We start from the raw sequence: 7970 nt of genomic DNA on the forward strand, positions 1-7970 counted from the left end.
TCTGAAAATAAATCACTGTAGGCTGCAATTTATATGGCATTTGTGGTAATGTTGGCTGATGAGTTCTTTTGGACCAGTAACCCTCCTTGACCCTCCAGTGATTACATTTAGTGCTGACCTAGGCTGTGTTATCTTTATAAAATGTACAGTATGTAAAATAATAATAATCAACAGGGCCATGACCTGATTATTGACAGTTAATTACTTCACAAGTTCACATCTTAATATAATCCGTTAATGAAATGAAGGTCAACAGATTTGACTTGCTGTATACATTGACTCAAGCACGAGACTAGACTTGAGCTTTGAACAGCATTAACAGCAGTTATGAAGATGTTTACATTTACATTTACATGTATTCCTTTAGCAGATGCTTTTATCCAAAGCAACTTGCAAATAAGGAGAACAATAGAAGCGATTCATCCAACAAAAGGGATGAATCACATCTGATGTTAATGTAGTGCTAATCATTTGTCCTATATAAGTTCTTGATTAGTTTAGCATTAATTATGAAACAGTACAGTTGTTTAGTAGTTCTCCATGAGGTATGAAAAACAGTAGTTATTGATTAGCTAATAGTGAACACCATTCATCCGTGTGCTATTACTTACTAATTAGTTAATCACAAGTCTGGTTAGTTAATAGTAGTAACTAAAATGTTAATGTTGTGCTACTAATTTGTTCTGTGTAGATACCCATTAATGTAGGAACAGTATTCTAAAGAGTTACAAAAAAATAAAAGAAAATAAAAAAATAAATATATGTGGCTGTAGAAACATTTTTAACAACCTTAAATAACAGTTACTGCTGATAATATTACTTTACAAGACAACCTAATTGCTTACGAATATGGCACTAATCCCGCTTGTTTCAGTGATATAACTGTTGGTTTGATTGCTATATCTGAAGTCTCTTCAGAGGGGTGATATTTCAAGAACAGAAAGCACATAACATGATTACAGCACTGTGGCTATTAAATTTATTTTATTAATCAATACTAAAGCATGTAATGTGTGTTTGACTTCATTTACCCAAAAGCCATAAATACAACTTTTGTATTTGAACTGTATCTGTCTTGCATCTAGAAATATTATAGCCCCAATTTCTGTAGTAAAAACCTGTAGACCTACCTTTTAAATTAAACAATTGAGAGTGGTGGTAATTATTTATCAACCATAGTTTTGAAGGCAAATATATGACTGTTTTCAACTATTTTAAATTTAAATATCTAGAAGTTTAGCCAGCATGTGAGGAGGTGGTTCTGTGGTTTAGAACTGCAAAAGATCACTGTAGCGATAGAGCTCGCCATCTACAACTATTTACTCTAATAGAGTTTAATATGTAACATCATCTCTCTTAATGTATGCATGTTTGAGTGGCCACAAGATCATCATTATTGACCTTTTACTGTGACATGTGAGGCATATTGTTGCGTGATAAATGCAAATGGGAGGACAACGTGATATTTCAAGCAGTCTGTTCTCAACCCTCTGTCTAGGATGAGTAAATTAAACAAATTACTCAGGGTCTGTTTGAGGACAGAGGCATATGAGCTGGCATGGCCATGCTATTACTACAATGAGAGCATGTCTGCACAGCCCAGTGTTTAAGGAATTACACATTGCATCTGAGAACATTAAGACGTGTTTCCATTTTGGTGCACTGCATTGCCTTTTTGCGATGGTATGTATTATTCTAGTTTTAATTAATCATTTTTTATTTGATTATTATTGTTATTATTTTCAGTTTGTCAATTCAGTGTGGCTAAATGTTTGTAGACACCTCAACACCAACATTAATTTGTGCTTGAAGAAGAAAGAAATGTCCACGAGTGCATCCGGTACTCAAACAATTCCACAGGTGCTCCAGATCAGGGATAGGGAGTTGAAAAACAAATAGTGGAAACAAAAATCCACATCTAGGCACTCTTGTGGGGTTTTAAATTAAAAAGCCTTTATTGTGAGGGCTATAAAGGCTTTTTAGCTTAAAACCCCACAAGAGTGCCTAGATGTGGATTTTTGTATCCACTATTTGTTTTTCAATTCATTTGTGCTTGTTGAACATTTAATTTCAAAACCATAGGGATTAATCCCACTCTTTGCTGTTATAACACCTTCCACTCTTCTGGAAAGGCTTTCCATTTGATGTTGGAATATAGCTGCATGGATTTGCTTCATTTAGACACAAGAGCATTAGTGAGGTCAGACACTGATGCTGGGTGATGGACCCTGTCTTGCAGTTGGCGTCCAATTCATCCCAGAGGTGTTCAGTGTGTTCAGGTCTGGACTTTGTGCAGGCCAGTCCAGTTCTTCCACACTAGACCAGAGACCATTCAGCCTGAGATGGAGCGCTTGTATTAAAATGAATGGGAGAAATTGGAATGCCTAATATGGGGGATATAGAAAAGGAAGTCCTGCCTGACAGGGAAAAGAGACAATCGCCTTTTAGATAGAGACATCGCCTGTCAGTTAACTCGAGAATGTGCAAGCGCATTAGCTGGACCAGCCTGACAAATAGCGTTTTTTTTTTTTTTTTTTTTTTTTTTACATGATCTGACCTAAAGAAGCACAATTTTTTATACCATTGTTGTCAGACTGACCAACCGTTTTGGAGATTTAACTCTTTCCCCATTCAAATAGATAGAAGCTGTACTTTCATGCTGCTTGCATCTATTGCTGGAACAGAAAAGGGCCCTCCCCAAACTGTTATCACAAATTTGGAAGTACACAGTTCTTTAGAATGCCACTGTACAGTATGTTGTAGCATTTGTCAAACCTTTGTCTTCACTGGAATTAATGGAATAGCCAAACATGTTAATTAAAAAGGGGTCTTCACAAATTTTTGGTCATACTGTATACTTTTAGTGTAAATTTCTTTAATTATTATTACTATATTTATTTATTGATTACTTTTGCACTCATAAAAATGTATTTTAGTTTAGTGCCAATGTTTCCAATTATTTTTATTTATTCTATACTTAATTTCAAATTATTTAAATAATTATTATTATTATTATTATTATTATTATTATTATTATTTAATGTTTTTATTCAGTTTTCATTTTAGTTTTTGTTGACGATAATATCATTGATGGCTGCACATATACCTGCTTACCTGAGCTCTCCATGAAGGCTTTTAAATGCCAGATGAAGGCAAGAGCAGAATGTGGTTTTATTTTTATTCAAATGTTTGCGGCATTGTGCTTAAACTGTTCTAAAATTGTGTGCGGCTTGCTCAAAAACCATCAGAAGATCCACAGTGACAGGGGATGATGTCTGTGGAGGTCATTTAAAGCAATATGACCGCAAAGCCTGACGTTGCAGAAAGTCCTTGCAGCCTGTCCCCTTAGTTTTGTCGCTGAGTTTGATAAAAAAAAAACTGTTGAAGCTTGGAGGGGAACCATGTCATTGAGTCATCATAGACAAAAAATATCCCTCCTTAGCTCAGCAGATTTTTTTTATTTTTGTATAAAAATAAATAAATAAATAAATTGATGGATTACAATCCAATACTGTGTTCATACAGTTTTCTTTACATACTGGACAGTGTTGTTCAAAATACCACATGTGAAAATATTTCTATACAGTATATTGTCCAAAACAAATATATATAATCAGCAAAGCAATTTGAGTGAAAAGCTAAATTCTAAATTAACATAAATGTCATAGTATTTGGTTTGTCAGACCTTTGCTTAAATGACATCATGCAATCAAGCTGTACTCCACAAGTTTCTGCAAAATCTGATGATGCATGTTATCCCAGCATGGTTTTGCAAATGTCCCAAAGAGCATCTTGTGCGCTTCAGTGGAAACAAAGAAATCTGACCTTTTACACAAAGGAGTTAACATGATCAATTTCACAAATGTACTTATGTGATTAGCTAGAAATGGCGCAGAACCTTAAACATTTCTTATTAATTTTAGGTCATAATATTACATTTTCCAAAATCCTAAAGTTTCTATTAATTTCCAGGTTTAAATTTGATTCTGCATTCCAGATTTTCACTGTAGACAATGTGGATTTTGAACGGCGCTGTATTTGTGCATTAAATATTACCAAGTCACTTCTATAGTGCTGTGAGTTAGGTGTTGCTCCATGAGCCAGTGAAGAGAACGTTGTCTTCCACCTGTAATCTGATGCAGCAGAGTGCAAAGAGCTGCAACCCAGGGTGGTGATTTATGATTGAGGACATGTTCATAAAAGTATCAAAACTCTGCTGGGGGAAGATACGGCAATGTTACGTACATCATGCAGGACAGGCTTGTGTGGGGAATCACGGTGTGCTGGTAATGTGATGCTAGCTCTAAGATCTGTCCCTTCTACAAATTTTAATACCATGTTTTTTTTTTTGTTTTTTTTTTCTTCAGGTTTACCCTCCATGGAAGGTGATCTCTGGCCTCTAAATCATAGAAGAAGCAAGCCAATGCCTAAAATCCTGTTGAATAGACCAGCATTGCTGATTCCCAGCATGGAAAGATGGTGTGCTGGTGTCTGTACTATGCTGGGGTGCGTTTTCCAAAAGCATCATTAGCCAACTATGGTTGCAAGTTCGTCATGGTTACTTGTGTAACCTCCGTTCCCTGATGTAGGGAACAAGACGTTGTGTCGATGTAGTGACACTAGGGGTCACTCTTGGGAGCCCAAGACACCTCTGCTTTTTGAAATAAGGCCAATGAAAATTGGCAAGTGGTATTTGCATGCCACACCCCCGGACATACGGGTATAAAAGGAGCTGGTATGCAACCACTCATTCAGGTTTTATGCTGAGGTCCGGCCATTTCAGCGGGTAGTTCAGCCTTGTGGCAGGAGGGACACAACGTCTTGTTCCCTCCATCAGGGAACGGAGGTTACGCAAGTGACCATGACGTTTCCTATCTGTCACTCACTCGACGTTGTGTCGATGTAGTGACACTAGGGGTCCCTATACAAAATGCCGCAACTGGCTGAACTGTGTTAAGTGAACTGGCGGTGTGTGACAGGTAGACAACTGTGTGCCTCGTAATCAGCGCACCAGGCTGACATGTAACCTCCACCAACATAGTTATGAGTGTCGAACGGCCCTTTGGGGACAAGTTGACTACCCAAAAGATAGAGGCAGGCTAGCCCAGTCGTGGCCTCTTTTCCCCTTCTTTTTTTTCACTCCCTAAAAAAGAAGGGGGATTATCCGACTGGGCTGCCAGGTCTAGTCGGGGGGTGTCCCTTCCAAGGGGAGGACACCGCAGAGACCACACCTCGCCCAAAGAGAGGAGGGGATATTTAAGTGGAAAAATACGTCACATGGTCTTGCCGACCAAGTGGAGAGTCTCATGGTAGATCCTATCCAACGGGGGAGGAGTTACTACAAACATGGAGACTGTGGCAGAGGGGGCTATGCCCAAGGAAGATGCAGTTTGCCAACAGGGAAATGAATTAGCGGAAGATATACATTGCATGGGGTTACCTTACAGGGAACCACCACATGCGGAGCACCTACCCCAGAACAGGGCTCTCAGTTAGCACGTGTACTGGGCCGGCAGCAAGTCTCTCCGAAAACTTGACTGCCACAGGGCTCGGAGTAAGTCAACCAGGGAACATAGTTTGTGAACACTACTGGGAATTAATGGTGCACATCTTCAACTCAGAGGAGGTGAAATGTGCTATGTGCAAGCGATACACCCGGCCGGCTATCCCGGGCTTATCCGCTTGTATTGCATGCCAATACCTGGGACGAAACTGGATCCACCTGGAGGTTGTAGAACCTTGCAAAGGTGTTGGGTGTTGCCCAGCCCACTGTTCTGTGAATGTCTGTTAAAGAGGCACCCCTGGCCAGGGCCCAGGAGGCAGCTATACCCCTGGTAGAATGGGCTCGTAGCCCTACCGGGGGCGGCACGTCCTGGGCATGATATGCCATAGCTATGGCGTCAGTGAGCCAGTAGGCGATCCTCTGCTTGGAGACAGCGCTTCCTTTCAGCTGTGCACCAAAGCAGACAAAGAGCTGCTCAGAGATCCTAAAGCTCTGTGTGCGATCCAAATAGATGCATATAGCACGCACCGGACACAGCAACGACCGGGCTGGGTCTGCCTCCTCCTGGGTCAGCGCTCGCAGATTCACCACCTGGTCCCTAAAAGGTGTCATGGGAACCTTGGGCACATAGCCCGGTCGGGGTCTCAGGATCACGTGAGAGTAGCCCAGACCGAACTCCAGGCACGTTTCACTGACAGAAAATGCTTGCAGGTCTCCTACCCTCTTGATGGAAGTGAGCGCAGTCAGGAGGGCAGTCTTTAAAGAGAGTACCTTAAGCTCAGCTGACTGCAAAGGCTCAAAGGGGGCTTTCCGTAGACCCTGAAGAACTACAGAGAGTTCCCATGAGGGAATGAGGCACGGTCTGGAGGGATTCAGCCTCCTGGCACCTCTCAGGAACCTGATGATCAGGTCGTGCTTCCCTAAGGACTTACCGTCCACTGTGTCATGGTGTGCTGCTATAGCAGCAACGTACACCTTCAAGGTGGAAGGGGACAGCCACCCTTCCAACCTCTCCTGCAGGAAGGAAAGCACCGATCTGACTGCGCACCTCTGGGGGTCTTCCCGTCGGGAAGAGCACCACTTAGCGAACAGACGGCACTTAAAGGCATACAGGCGCCTCGTAGAGGGGGCCCTAGCCTGAATGATCGTGTCTACCACCACGGGTGGTAGACCGCTTAGGTCTTCCACGTCCAGAGGCCAGACATGGAGATTCCAGAGGTCTGGTCGCGGGTGCCAGATGGTGCCCTGTCCCTGAGAAAGAAGGTCCTTCCTCAGGGGAATTCGCCGGGGGGGGGGGGGGGCAGTCGCGAGGAGCATGAGGTGCCAGTGTGTCTATGCCAAGGGGTGCCTCGGTCAGGGCGTACCAGAGCGGGCAGTGGGAGGATTCTTGGGAGGCAAACAGGTCTACCTGTGCCTGTCCGATTCAACTCCAAATCAGCTGGACCACCTGAAGGTGGAGTCTCCACTCTCCCCTGAGGGTAACCTGCCATGACAGTGCGTCCGCTGTAGTGTTGAGGTCGCCCGGGATGTGAGTGGCTCACAGCGACTTGAAGTGCTGCTGACTCCAGAGGAGGAGATGGAGGGCGAGTTATGACATACAACAAGAGCGCAGACCACCTTGGCGGTTGACATATGCTACCCTTGCCGTGTTGTCTGTCCGAACTAACACGTGCTTGCCCTGGATCAACGGCTGGAACCTCCGCAGGGCGAGCAGAATTGCCAACAACTCGAGGCAGCTGATGTGCCAATGCAGTCGTGTGCCCGTCCTTAAGCCGGCGGCTGCGTACCCGTTGCAAACAGCGCCCCAGCCCATTTTGGAGGCGTCTGTCATGACCACGACACGCCTGGAGACCTGCTCTAGGGGAACACCTGCCCGTAGAAATGAGAGGTCGGTCCAAGGGCTGAAAAGACGGTGACAGACCGGTGTGATGACCACATGATGTGTCCCGTGGCGCCATGCCCATCTCGGGACTCGAGTCTGAAGCCAGTGCTGAAGTGGTCTCATATGCATCAACCCGAGCGGGGTGGCCACCGCTGAGGATGCCATATGCCCCAGGAGCCTCTGAAAGAGTTTCAGTGGAACCGCTGTTTTCTGTTTGAACGCCTTCAAACAGGCCAGCACCGACTGTGTGCGCTCGTTCGTGAGGCGCGCTGTCAAAGAGACGGAGTCCAACTCCAAACTGAGGAAAGAGATGCTCTGAACCGGGAGGAGCTTGCTCTTTTCCCAGTTGACCCGAAGCCCTAGTTGGCTGAGGTGTGAGAGCACCAAGTCCCTGTGTGCACACAACATGTCCCGAGAGTGAGCTAGGATTAGCCAGTCGTCGAGATAGTTGAGAATGCGAATGCCCACTTCCCTTAACGGGGCAAGGGCTGCCTCTGCGACCTTCATGAAGATGCAAGGGGACAAGGACAGGCCGAAAGGGAGGACCTTGTACTGATACCCCTCGAATGCAAACCGCAGGAAGGG

At 44.0% G+C, this 7970-nt stretch overlaps 1 protein-coding gene across 1 annotated transcript in view; it reads left to right on the top strand.

Moving 5' to 3' along the window:
* Window positions 1–4502, top strand: part of LOC127449634 (piggyBac transposable element-derived protein 3-like) — a 201945-nt gene extending 197443 nt beyond the window's left edge. Inside the window, exon 7 of the transcript XR_007898764.1 lies at window positions 4368–4502. The gene's annotated coding sequence lies outside the window, so the exon portion shown is untranslated. The remainder of the gene's footprint in view (window positions 1–4367) is intronic.
* The last annotated feature ends 3468 nt before the right edge of the window (window positions 4503–7970 follow it).

This window comes from Myxocyprinus asiaticus, chromosome 12 (assembly GCF_019703515.2).
Source record: "Myxocyprinus asiaticus isolate MX2 ecotype Aquarium Trade chromosome 12, UBuf_Myxa_2, whole genome shotgun sequence".
In the NCBI taxonomy this organism is placed as follows: domain Eukaryota; kingdom Metazoa; phylum Chordata; class Actinopteri; order Cypriniformes; family Catostomidae; genus Myxocyprinus; species Myxocyprinus asiaticus.